Consider the following 14,306-nt stretch of genomic DNA (forward strand, 5'->3'; position numbering starts at 1 on the left):
CATTTTGGATTCCCTGGGGATTTTTGTCCTACATGTGAATCGGACTTCAAGTGGTCCCTCACTTCCACCATAAAATACTGACACCTCGATTATTTGAAAGCAGTTATCATCCTTGTGTCTCCTCTACCTGCACTAGCCACCAACACAATTGTGCAACCATTTACCAATTACAATAACATGACAACAACAAAAACTGAAGACAGGCAGTGACTCATCTGTGGGTAACTGATGTGTTGTGCACAGGCACACACAAAGATTTGATGTCCCAAGATTTTTAGCTACAGATATTTTTGTAGCATGTGTGTTCTAGTGGAGATTTACACGTGCACACCGAGATAGAAACATGAAGCTACCTGTTTTATGTGGCATGAGCAGGAACAGAATCACAGGTTGCAAGAAGGCAGCACAAAATCATTGAAGCTGACTGTGCCCAAGTACTGTAACAATGGAAAATGGTACTGAAATGCAGGAGGATCTGCAGTGAATTGACGCATGGTGCAGGGTATGGCAATTCAGTCTCAATGTAGACAACTTTAATGAGCTACGAATACATTTAGCTACAAAATAGCAGGTCAGCAAGTGGAAGCAGTTAATTCCATAAATTATCTGGGAGTACGCATTAGGAGTGATTTAAAATGGAATGATCATATAAAGTTGATCGTTGGTAAAGCAGATGCCAGACTGAGATTCATTGGAAGAATCGTAAGGAAATGCAATCTGAAAACAAAGGTAGTAGGTTACAGTATGCTTGTTCGCCCAGTGCTTGAATACTGCTCAGCTGTGTGGGATCCGTACCAGATAGGGTTGATAGAAGAGATAGAGAAGATCCAACGGAGAGCAGTGCGCTTTGTTACAGGATCATTTAGTAATCGCAAAAGCGTTATGGAGATGATAGATAAACTCCAGTGGAAGACTCTGCAGGAGAGATGCTCAGTAGCTCGGTACGGGCTTTTTTTTAAAGTTTCGAGAACATACCTTCACTGAAGAGTCAAGCAGTATATTGCTCCCTCCTATGTATATCTTGCAAAGAGACCATGAGTATAAAATCAGAGAGATTAGAGCCCACACAGAAGCATACCGACAATCCTTCTCTCCACGAACAATACGAGACTGGAATAGAAGCGAGAACCGATAGAGGTACTCAAGGTACCCTCCGCCACACACCGTCAGGTGGCTTGCGGAGTATGGATGTAGATGGATGTAGATGTAGAAATTAATCTTTCTTTTTCTTACATCAAACCTCATAATAGATATCTGTAGGTGTGATCCATAAAAAACAACAATCTACACACTTCAAAAGATTCAGGCGGCCCTAAAGAAGGCAACACATAAGAGCAGAAGTAAAGTTATCTGGAGCAGAATGGCACTGAATGTGGAACAGTTATTATAGACTTACTGATTGTACTTTGTGACATGTAATTAATACACTGACTGCTTAGAAGCTGCTGCCTTCACTTAGTTACAACTGCAGGACACTCTTGGGCCTAAAGCGGGAAACCTCACTAATCTAAACTCTTACAGCCCTGAACTGTTATCCTTTACAGAAACATCTTCTTTCGTACACCATAGCCAAGGTTAGAGATTTTGTTAGTGGTCAGATTTATATGGAAGCCCGAAACACAGCGGTGTTTATACATGATAGCACTGCTACTGAAATGCCCCACAACTCTAACAAGGAAACACAAAATTACAGTAGTAACTCCTTTGTTGCCATAGTGCTATATCAAATCTTTATAAATGTTTTGCTACATCAAAACATAGCATTCCCCATCATTTATGCTGACATCCACACATTTTCGCCGCTTAATGTAGTGTCCACGTATATTTTTATGTTTTTTGCAAGTGTCCATATTATTTTAGTATTGGGAATTAGGATCTTTTGATTTTCGCTATCATCTGATAAACTACTTATACGTTTTTCACTTCAGCTATTGAATTACATCAACATGGACTAATGTGGATGAACCTATCAAATCTTTGTTTGATAGAAATACTAAAATTTATGATGAAGTGTTTTGACCACTTTTCATATATAAAAAAGAAATCGTGGCCACTTACGATAGAAAATGTCAACAAAGCCATGAAAGTTTTGAATCTCGTATCATATAGTTTGTCCCAAGTCTGACTAGTAGCTGGCTGCTCTAAATTTTTTGTCTGTGATATTACTGAGCTGCAAGCTTACCTGGCTACCATATCTAAGACCTGAATTATGATTCCTCATCTGAAATTTCAAATGCATTCATGTAGGTTGTGGGAAACAGAACATGCTACTGTGTCCTCATTCCACAATCTTGCCTGCCATCCCATCTTTATTATGTATATGTACTACCTGTACCTACTAGACCTCTATACTAAAATACATTTTTCTAGATAATAAACTATAACTTTTCGTTGCTGATCTCTTCAGTTCACCAGGCACACTAGAGATCTGTGTCCAAGTGAATCTGGCAGCCCACGTCTCACTCCAGCTGACTTACAACCTGTGTTCAGCTTTTTGTGGCAGCACAGTGCTCCTAAACTTTAGCTTCATATGAGTGCCTGTGCATATAGTGGGTGATTTGAATGTGCACAGCAGCAGAGGACCGTAACGGAAAGCAAACTCTTGAGCATGAGGTAATGTCACCTAAATCTCTTCTTCCACCCAGACTGGGTGGAGCTCACCTTCAGAGCCACAGTTTGGAGGTTTCACACTTTGACAGAGTAGATGTTTGTGGATAATCCATTTTACTCTCTTTTACAGGTAAGGAAAATAGCAATAGCCATTGATTTTCTCAACACATTTAACCACTTCAGGATCCCCAGTGCTTAATGGATGTACAAGATTAGGTTCTCCAGGCTGTCCTCTGGAATGCAATTACACCAGTTATACTGGGTAAAACAACAACAAAATAATACATTATTGTGAAGCACATAGTATCTAACTAGTGTCTTAGGTGGGTCAAGTGCAGATTGTATTCTGATTTCTCTCCACCTAGGATTCCTGTCTTGGAGATGACACACATTGCTGCTGACATGAAACACAGACAATAAGTGTTATCATGCACCAGAAAGACATTATATTTAGAACTTCATCCCTCAGAGCAAAAGTTACTGGATATTTCTTCAGGTAAACATGGTAATGTGTCAGTTACTACATTGTTCTGTTCCATGACAAACTATTTTTAAATTGTATTACTGAAGTGAACCACTTCTGCATACACTAATTTGCAACTGAGAAGAAAGCTTAAAGGTTGGCAACCACAATATACTTTGGTGTAATTATCAACAAAATAGTGGTGGAATTTCCTGAAAGGGTAAATAATTGTGACAACTTCATATTCAATGGCTGTGTAGGCCCATTAGGAAAGGGTAGTGTACAGACACTTCATCTACCATCTAAACCCCTAATTTGGAAGAGAGAAGCTCCCAACCTGGTAAATGAAGCATCAGTTGACAAGTAAAAATCCTGGGACATTCATATGGTACACCAACTGTTTATTTGCTAGTGCATCTTTGATCTTATTAAAAGCAGACTGGATTACTTCAGACCCAATCTAAGGGATCAGTCTGCGTACAAAATTTTGTAATTGTTCTGCATATAAAAACTGGTTTGGAACAAAATGACAATGTTCATTGGCTAAATCTGAAGATACTTTTAACTGCACCTGTTTGGTATACTGGGAAGTTATGAACTCTTTGTATTTTTGTTTTGTCAATTGTCTCTCTCTCTATATCTCTCTCTCTGTCTCTCTCTGTCTCTCTCTCTCTCTGTCTCTCTCTGTCTCTCTCTGTCTCTCTCTGTCTCTCTCTCTCTCTGTCTCTCTCTGTCTCTCTCTGTCTCTCTCTGTCTCTCTCTGTCTCTCTCTGTCTCTCTCTGTCTCTCTCTGTCTCTCTCTGTCTCTCTCTGTCTAGAAAAAAAATTTTTTTTTTTTCATATTGCCTTTAACATCATATTGCTGAAAGTATTCTAAAACATTCTCTACCAATGACATGTGCACTTCCAAAATTTGTGTGGCATTCATCAAATCACCCACATATAAAGTAATTCTTTGTAGTAATTCTGGGCCTAACACATCATGTAATGTTATTATAAACACACCAACACTCATGTTTAGAGTAACTGATGTCATTCTAAACGGGTAGGTATGACATGCAGAAATAAAAGCAGTGTACATTACAGGAGCTCTGTTTAGACTTATCTGTCGATACGACATACTCAAATTGATGGAAACGAGGTACTTGATCCTTGGCTCCACTGTACTTGTTGAACTAAATTTTCTGCTCAGATTCTCACACGATTATTATTTTATTAATTGCCCTCATGTCCAATACCAGCCTAGTGCTTCTCCTAGTCTTACCTACAGCCAACAGGGGGTTGCAGTGCTGTCTTTTTGATGGCTTCCAATCCATCATTGAATGGTTCATGTGGTAGAATGTTGTCTCAATGACATAGTCTACTTTATGCTCAGAATCTCTCATTTATGCACAGTATGGAACACTGCTAGGGAATGAAATTCTCATTTTCATCTTTTAGTTGACTGCAAAGAATTTTGTGATAGACACTCAGAGTTGCACAATAGTTTTTACAAAAATTGCATGAGAACAATGATATAGTAGTCCTCTCCTGTAGCAAATGCCAGAAGCAGTGAACTAAAAAAAATGTGTTAACAGATGTAACAGTATGCAATGTCTGATCTCTGGTGTCTCAGATCATGTAAAATATTGTTGTATGGATGATGTAATATGTGCTGCAATCCATCAAGACATATTTGGATTTTCCAGTAGTAAATATGAAGGTACGAGTGATTAATGGAGACTGGATATAAGTATGGAGTGTGGGTGCCTTTAAAGAAGCACTATAACATTACAGATTAGGTATCTGAATGAAGATTGTTAATTGGAAGCCATATGGAAATTCACAAGAAGAAAGAAGCAGCTTTGGATTGCATCTTATCTGATAAATACCAATAGCATTGGGCAAGCTACAATTAAGCAACTTTTGCATCCCCCCAAAAATAATTTTTGGTACTAGTCAACTTGTACTTACCCAGCACTGCATTGTAACATATGTGTCACACCACTTGTATTTGGTTACATGAGTAATGAACCTAAGAAGTAAAATGAAAGGGTCACAGCCCACAGAATCTTTAATGCCATGCGTTTGCAATGTAATCACAGTGTCACACCACAACACTCCCAGCAATGTCTGATGTTCCAGTTGTTAGCAAGACTTTCTGCTGGAATAGCCCTACCTAACTAAGCTAGATTCTCCTCTCTGGAGGGTACCTGTCTACATACAGACAGGTTAGTGTATGTAACGGACACAGGTCTCCACTCTGCAGCACCAGAAATACAACCTGGAGCCTGAACTCCCATGCTGCAGTCACTACAGACCCTTCTGTTAGCAGAGCTACCATAGCTCCAGGTCACATAGCAATACAGGGGATATACAGTGCACTGTGCAGTCCAAATGGAAAAAGCCTGTCAGTAGGAAGACAAAGAGTTAATGATTATCGAGTTTTCCCAATTACTGTAGCACAGTGCCTTAAATATAGGCCATGTCTTTTAGTTACAGACCCTGCTTCATATGAAAACAGAGGTCTACTACTGAAGGAGAGCTTTTGTGCCTAACCATTGCTTCCTATAGCTGGGGCATCTTTCAAGGTTGTAAAAGTTGTGCAGTAATCTTGCATGCATTAAGTGTTGTGGGCACCCTTTAACTGTCTGAAACTCCTTGGGTCTTTCCTGCCAAGTAAAAGCAATACCATCATGACAATTATAGGAAATGCAGCTCCTTCTGGCAAGAGATAGCTAATTACAATATCAGACAATTAACGTTAACAGGTGACACATCTTGCCGATCTTCACTCATACCTCACATTCACTGGAGGGTAGCAAGTTTCCATGTGATGTGCACAACTACTCTGGAGTAGTTATCTATGGAGTTCGTGGGGAAATCTTCATTGTTGCACAGTTTCTGATCATCATATGACATTGAGCAGTATTTGTATATTTTCAGTGATGAGGATTTCATAATCATGGAAATGAGCTAATTCTCTTGGTGATTTATTCACTGACCTGATGTGGCACTGGACAAATACACAACATGACATTGAACCACTTCTGCACCTGCAAAGGTCTAAAAAATCCTCTAGTTCATACACCCCAAGAAATCAGCATTTTGGAACTAAGTATGTTGATTGCGGTGTTAAGAATATCTCACATGAAAGAACCTAGTGGCAGTCTTTTATATGCAAGTATTAGGTGAACAGAGTGTCTTTGGAATTCATACATCAAGAGCTTTCATACACAACTAAAGCATTTGGCATAACACTATGATGTGTATTGTATCTGTATGTAAGCTCTCAGGAGCTATGTACAATGTAATATAAAACTATGTTCATATGTGATCTTGCTTTCGTGTCCAGCATTACTATATCATTATTACTCATAACCAGGCTCCAGCCAGAACATAACGTCAGCCAAGAGGTTCACCTGGCCAGCATCTTCAGGTGATTAATCCGGCACACTAACTCGTTCAAACAGAAATTAAAGCATATAGCAGCTCCTGTGTACACTATCTAGGTCTACTACACTTGCACCACTCTAACTGTCCACCAGTGCTAAGCGTGACAGTGCACCGGCAGTGAAAACTTGCAGAAATCGAATACCAAACACTTATTAAAAAACAAACAGAACAGGATACCCCTGTAATTCTGTTTATAATGGACATAAGGGGTATCACTTAAGAGAGATCTGAAACACTGTTTTGTTTGACATTAAAACCTACTGTCTTTGTTTTGGGCATCAATTTTTAGCAAATTCAAGTTCTCACAGCTTTAAGTATCTTTTCCTCAGGAACTATTTGCATTACAGAGTGAACTGGGTGGTGTTTTACTTGTGACAATTGAAGAGAGCAGTTTTTCTCACTTTCCTTAGGAAAGTGAATAAGGAAGTGAATGGAAGGTTTAATCAGATTTTGTCATCTTTTTTGGTGCAATGATTACAAATTTTAAGAATGTCCTATTTACTTAACTGCTTATCATGTTTTGTTTACTTCGCAATAATTTTTCTGTTCTCACCCACAAACTGTGTTTGAGTAACTGAGAATGAAAGTGATCTCAGCTTGTAGAATAGTGGTTTTCAGTAAACATCACACTCTCTATTCCAAAAGTTTGAGCCATGCACATTATAATTAGTATGAATGATTGTATGAATGTAACATGCAATTGTACACAGCTTGAAAGAAAATGGAGAGAAAGTGAATTTCGGCGTTTTCAAAATGGGCATCTTCACTAGCCTGTGTCATTAATTTATAACATGGAAGTAATATCACATGTGACGGTGAATTTTGGGTTCAAGTTTAGTAAACCCAAAGAAATCACTTTCCAGTCAGATCACTATTCTCTGGAAGACAAGAAAAAAAGGAAAAAGCCAGTGAGCGCAGAAGTTATGTCACAACACACATTCACTTTTCTCAGTAATCACATCCCTCCACGACTGATGCAGCAGTGAAAAACACTCCTTTCCAGAAGCTCTGAATTCGGCAAATGAGAAGTTGCAGGATTTACTAGTGGGCCAACTCAAGTCAATACAAATATTCCAGGTGTCTTTCAATCAGATTGACAAATTTGATGAGCTGCTCACTGAATTACAACAACCACTATAAACTATTAACAATGATGCAGATGATGATTTACAGTTATTGCATACTGCAAATAGGAATTAATTTCTCTCCCTACAGTAGACAGATTGAGGTAACTTCTAAACTTTGCACACAAGCAGACAATTCAATTCATATCCAGGAAAGGAGAATCTGAAGGTTTGTTGAACAGAAAATATAAACATGAACATTTGAAAGCTGAATGTAGAGCAATATTGAAAATAATAAAATACTAGAATCTAAGAAGTTAGTGTAACATCCTTACACCTCTCACTGAAAGTTCTTCATCTGACCACCCTATGTTAGTGTGCTGAGTATGTAAGATAGCACTGGGCTCCAAATGTCAAATACATCCAACTGTGGGATGTAGTGTACTGTATCACATTGATCTTTAGCCGCATGTATACCATTATTGAGACACAGTGCAGTTGCAACTGTGTAGAAGTGCAGAATCCAAAATGAGAGGATTATTTTAATACCAGTAATGGTAGACTTGGCATTCAGAATAAATATTACTGTACTAACAAAGACCTGTTGGAGCATTAAAAAAAAAATAAAAAAAAAAAAATTAAAAAAAATAAATAAAAAAAAAAAATAAAAAAAATCACTGCCCCTGGAATTAGTCAGTTTTTAGTTTTGTTATTCCACATAATGACTGACCAACTCTGAAAATTTAAAATGCCCTCATAATCTGAAACTGCACATTAGGAAATATATTATAAGTTTAAAACAGAAAGAAACAAGTATTAGATTTAGGCACTGTGAACTTGTCTTTAAGAAGTGTAACTGACAGCATGCTGCTACCTGGGGTCTGTTTATCCAGTATTTGAGAATGTGACCTCTTAATGGAATCCAATTAACTTTTAGAACATAAATGGAAAAAGTTTAGGTAAGGTTTGTTATTGTACTTGAAGTCAAATATTTAACACACTAACTCACTGTGAAGTAATCAAACTCATTTTAAAGTAATTGGACTATTAAAGTTGCTTCACACACGGGAGTTTGATTGTTTAATGGATCTGTAATTTACTGGTACATTTGTACCTTGTCATCCATGTGCTACAAAATTTCCACAAGTAAATTAGACACGTTTGGAAATCCACTGCATTAACCTGTTTGTATTCAAGATATCTACATGATAACCATGCAAGCATGTTATAAATTTCCAAGAAACTGTTGTCATGATATGTCTATAAAGTTGTTTGTTCATAACAACAACATTTGTCAATATAATAGAAATAGTAACGTTAAGTAAGCATTAATCAAGTCAATATTCTGTCATTCATAGGTATTTATTTTTTAATTATTGTACAACAAGTTTCAGAGCTACATCTCCATTTTCACTGACTGTGTGAATGTAATGAGCATTACATTTGTTTCAATTTTTCACCTTACATCTAATGATACAATTGTATAGTTAACTTCCTTCAATTTAACATCAGCTGGGATGATGGCAGAGTGCAAAAGAGATGGAGAATTATGTCTACTAACATTACATACATCAGACCACAGAACTTCCTCTGTCTTGTGCATTGTTGAAATAGTTCCACATTTAGACTTACATTCTGAAACTATTTTTGAGATGTCTATGACTATACTACATACTAATAATACATATTTAACCAATATTACAGTGATGTGATGTAGATTATAATCGATTTACAATTATTTCCATTCACATAATTGAAGAAATAAAATATGACATTAAAAGATTATTTGGAGAACTATACACTAGCCATTTTAGTTTATGTACTAACACACTGAGCATAAATTTTACATTCTAATTTAAATACAGAGTGACTTTATACTCAGTGCTGTTTGCTATTTGCTGCTTCTATTGCTATATGAGCAACAGAGCAGGTCGAGGGGAAGGGGGTTTGGAGAGGGGGAAAAGTGTGTCTCACTGACATAAGAGCTGCTGATCATTAAACAGGCACTGTCATTACCACATCCTGTTGAGGTGCGGGCTGCTGCTTGCATCTTGACTATATTTCTTTTCAGCTGGCTGCTTTCTGATTAGGTGTAAGTAATAGTCCAATGGTACTAAATATTACTATCAGCTGAAAACTCATCAGAATACCTTGATGTGCCACATCTACTACAGTGAAATGTGCCAGAGAATATACTACCTGTAGTTTGGGACTAACTGCCATTTACAACCTCAGCATCTATAATGCTGATGGCCGTCAGGGAAGGTGAGACTTGTACAGTACCGGTGAAGCATGTTGTTGGCCAGGTAGTCCTCTTGAATTGCCAATTCCACCAAGGCTGTTGCCCTACATGCAGTTGATGTCCTTTGCCCCAAGTGAAGTACTGCAGGTCCACATCTGGCTGGAACTCTTCATATGATGGCAAAGATGGAGAATGATCATAAGCAACAAACAGTCACTGTCTTCATAGTAATAGTCACGGACAGTAGGAACAGTGCACACATCCGTGAGCTCCAGGACAGAGACCTTCAGACATCATACTACTTGAGAGGCCGTGCACTGAAGAGAGACTGCCTTGGGAAGAAGTAACTTTTGGCAGTGTTCCATCACAGCATAGTGTAATCATTTTCACTTTGGTCTCCTCTTCATATCTGGCAGCCACAATTATGTTCTTCATCTGCTGCACACTGTCATTGGTATTACAGAACAGGAGTCTGCTCTGTCTCATCTGTATTTATTCAGTAACCATCGAGTTCACCTCATTGATATACACCACTCCAGTATTGTCCATGTAGTAGTGGCAGCAATGTGAGATTATGTGTTTCCAAAACACCTCATAACGCCTTTCAGTGGAATCACAACCAAACCCAGCAACCCTTCTTCCAAGGGTGCTTCCTTATTCAGTAGGCTCATGTTTCCATACCACTTACTTTATGCAAAGAACATCTCCAACTGTGGTCACATTTTGTTACAAAACCAGAGCTTAATCAGAGTGATATCATACGAACACTGCTCTCTACACATCCACAATAACCCTTTCCGACCTCACCGCCTCTTACTTCGCATTCGTATTTGAGGATGATGATTTTCAGGTGTGTGGGGACATCTACATGGGTATGTTACCAGCCTTAAACAAATAACCTGCAGCTTGGAGGACCAGGCTTAGTATTATGTGATTGCTCTACAAGGAATGCTGGCTTCACAACACCTGAGCATGCCCTCCTCCCCCCTTCCACATAATGATTAGAGAAAGAATATGAAAGACACCGCCCGGCTTCACAACCTAATACCATTGGGGTCGAAAAATCAAGAGTTGGCCAAGGGAGGCTGACAGGAAAGGTGATAGTAGTCTGATAAATAAGTGGAATCAATGTCAGAATTAGGTAACAGCTTAGTCAGTCATGTGGTGGCATTTTCAAAGACTGTCAGAGAGTGCCTGATGAAAAAGGAGCATTGTTGTATGAAGGACAGAGTATTTCCATGGATTGTGAAATTTTGTACATGATAGTTGCAGTCTAACTACAATTTTATATCAGTGCACAGAAAAGGAATCAAGTTGTTACTTATACAGTAATGACACTGTTACTGAATAAATATAACTTTTAGAACAAAACCATTACAGACACTTCTTACAGGTTATCTTTTATTGCACATGGGAGGTTGTGTACATCTACACAACAAAAGCTACATTCAGGCTACAACTTAGCTATCAGTACCAGCTCTCTGAGTCAAATAATTAGCTGTTATTCTTGAAACAAAGTTACTTCATCCCATCATAATATAAACAGTAAGTTATTTCTAACAAGCAAATTGTGCGACAATTTTTGTCTCTACCATTTAACAAAGCATGCCCAATACAGATACATTTTTACAACAGTCTTCATTACAGTGCTTGAAAAAGTTACATTAACTTAAGAATTTCAGTAAGATTAATATGAAATATTTGCTTCCTTTAAAGGAGAGCAAATTCCAATGACATTAATTGTACAAATGACAGTGACACCAAACTTATGCATTACAAATATCAAAGAGTTTCTCTTTCACAGTCAGTACTCCAAGCACACCACAAATTCCATTTTCACAAAGTACTTTGCACTGATGTTCACATGAATTTCCCAGTGTTATTGAAAAGTAAATAAATATGAAAAATTATCTAATTTTACACAAACTCTTCAGCACACTGTCAGACTGCAACAGTATTAACATACAAATTTCACACAAGGAAATTTATGTATCAAATGAAAAATTTAACTGCAAAATCTAAAGTTTCTGTAACAGTTACTTCCACAATCAGGAGAGGGTGGTATGTCTGGAGAAGTTAAGAAATGAGGAGGAACTCAATCCAAGCCCACAATCTGAGTCACCCCTTGAGGAGATGGTGAGCATACAAAATGATCAGATGGTAGACAAAGATACTTTTGTGTTTAAGTCTTCACACAAAGACATTCATGTGCACTTAGAGTCTCCCTAAAATTGTTAGATAACTATTGTCTTTGAGAAACGCATGACACTGCTGCTTCCTGAAACTTATAACACCTGTGTTCTGTCATTGACCATCCTCACAGTTCCATATAATTGACAAAACTGAAAATAAAGCAATGTAACAATGAAATAGTGTATTATAGTTGAAGTGTACTTTTAATATTTGCAGAAAAATATTTTGTCAATTGTCATACATTTCTCCACATAGGAAAAAAAAATTGTCCCAATCAAAATGTAAGGAATGCAAACATACATATCCAGTGCTTCAGACTATACACTGTCTGTCAGGTACACATGTTTCATTTAAGAAGCCAACAAGGTAATACAAAGTAGATCATACAGATAAAGGGCATATATGTGGATAGTGTAGAGTGACAGTAAATGAAAATTTTCAATGTATGTACTTCAAAATTTTTAAACTATTTACCCCATGATCAAACTGTATGTTCAGAGTGCATATGCTGTATGTGTATATGCCACACAAGTATAATAAAAGAAACAGTGCACAAACCGCAATTTAAGTAAATGGCATACGTATCAAATGTCATGAGGAGTTTCATTATTAAGCCTACTTGAGTTCAATTTAATGAAATCATCAAGAAATATAGTAACACATTTATGTACTATATTTCTGAAGTTTATAACACTAAGACGAGATTGGAATACATGAGTGATTAAATAATCATATTAAATAATGTATCATCTGGAAGTATATAGAAAATCACATTGAATAGCAAGACAACACATCAAAATAACCTGAGAGCTTCATAATGTAATCACACACATGGTTTACTACTTTACTTAAGGGGCAGGGAGATCAATATGAATATATCACTGGCACTCTAGGTACCTGCATGTTATTTTTCCACATGCACAAAAACTAAAAGGAAATGGAAATATTCACAATTCAAACATAATCATGGAAACAAAACATTTAGAGCAAAATACAGTACATAATGCCCACCAATTGATGAGGAAGTACTCATAGAGAGTGAAGGATTGGGAAAGCTTTGAAAGCACTAGAGGAGTAATATGTTTTTCTGTACTTATACATCACGTTCAGATTACACTGAACCCATCATTACAATTATTAACACAAATCTACACTCAAACCACAATGTTGAGTTCAAATGGTTCAAATGGCTCTGAGCACTATGGGACTTAACAGCTATGGTCATCAGTCCCCTAGAACTTAGAACTACTTAAACCTAACTAACCTAAGGACAGCACACAACACCCAGCCATCACGAGGCAGAGAAAATCCCTGACCCCGCCGGGAATCGAACCCGGGAACCCGGGCGTAGGAAGCAAGAACGCTACCGCACGACCACGAGATGCGGGCACAATGTTGAGTAATTAAGTAAAAACTGTCATGTGATATAACAAAAGAACAGGAGTCCTAACACTACATGACTGTGTAAAGATAGAACAAACGTTTATACTGTATACAATAAAAGCCATGAGTGGTCAGAAGTCTGAAATTCACAAAATCAGGAATGTAATCTAATTTTGTTGGCCCTTGTTAACTTCAAAGGCATATGATGGGATTAGAAGACAAGCAATATGGTGGCCAAAGTGTGTGCTAAAACATAGCTTAAATTGGTAATGTAATTCTCAAGGGACTAAATGTATTACAACTCAAGTGCATATTTAAAATACATTGAAAGGAGGCAAAATATAAACCACAGAAAAACCCTCCATCTGGAGAAGCAGTAATAGCAAATCAACATTAAACAGTGAACCTATGATATCTTAAGGAACCAAACACTCAAGTTTTTAAATTATTTGTAAAGCAATCAGATGTTTGCAGCAGTTTAAATGTGTTAAATATCTGAATCACAGGCAAAAAAGAAAAAAAATTAGATAACGTTTGAACTTATGTTTGAAGTCACCAAGTTTTCTCAGTATGAAGCACTGCATTAATATAGTCTGTGTAATTTGCCAATCATGAGCTACACTGACTGAAAACACCATCATGTCCATATTACAGTCAAACTGTGTTAAACCTTTGACCTAACATTATACCTGTTAATGAGTAGATCAAAACAGGTATTTAATTATTGACTGAATATAAAAATATATATAAAATGTTGAAATTCAAATTCTTGTTGCCCCTGGAAACTGTTACATAGCCACCATGCATCTGGTGCTGGGTGTCATGAACCAGGTTAGTCATTAGGTAGTATTGATGGAATACTGTTTGGGCATACAATAAATACTGATCCATATCCATTACTCTCTCTGATTTAGGC

The sequence above is a fragment of the Schistocerca serialis genome, unplaced genomic scaffold (genome assembly GCF_023864345.2).
Source record: "Schistocerca serialis cubense isolate TAMUIC-IGC-003099 unplaced genomic scaffold, iqSchSeri2.2 HiC_scaffold_1362, whole genome shotgun sequence".
Classification (NCBI taxonomy): Eukaryota; Metazoa; Arthropoda; class Insecta; order Orthoptera; family Acrididae; genus Schistocerca; species Schistocerca serialis.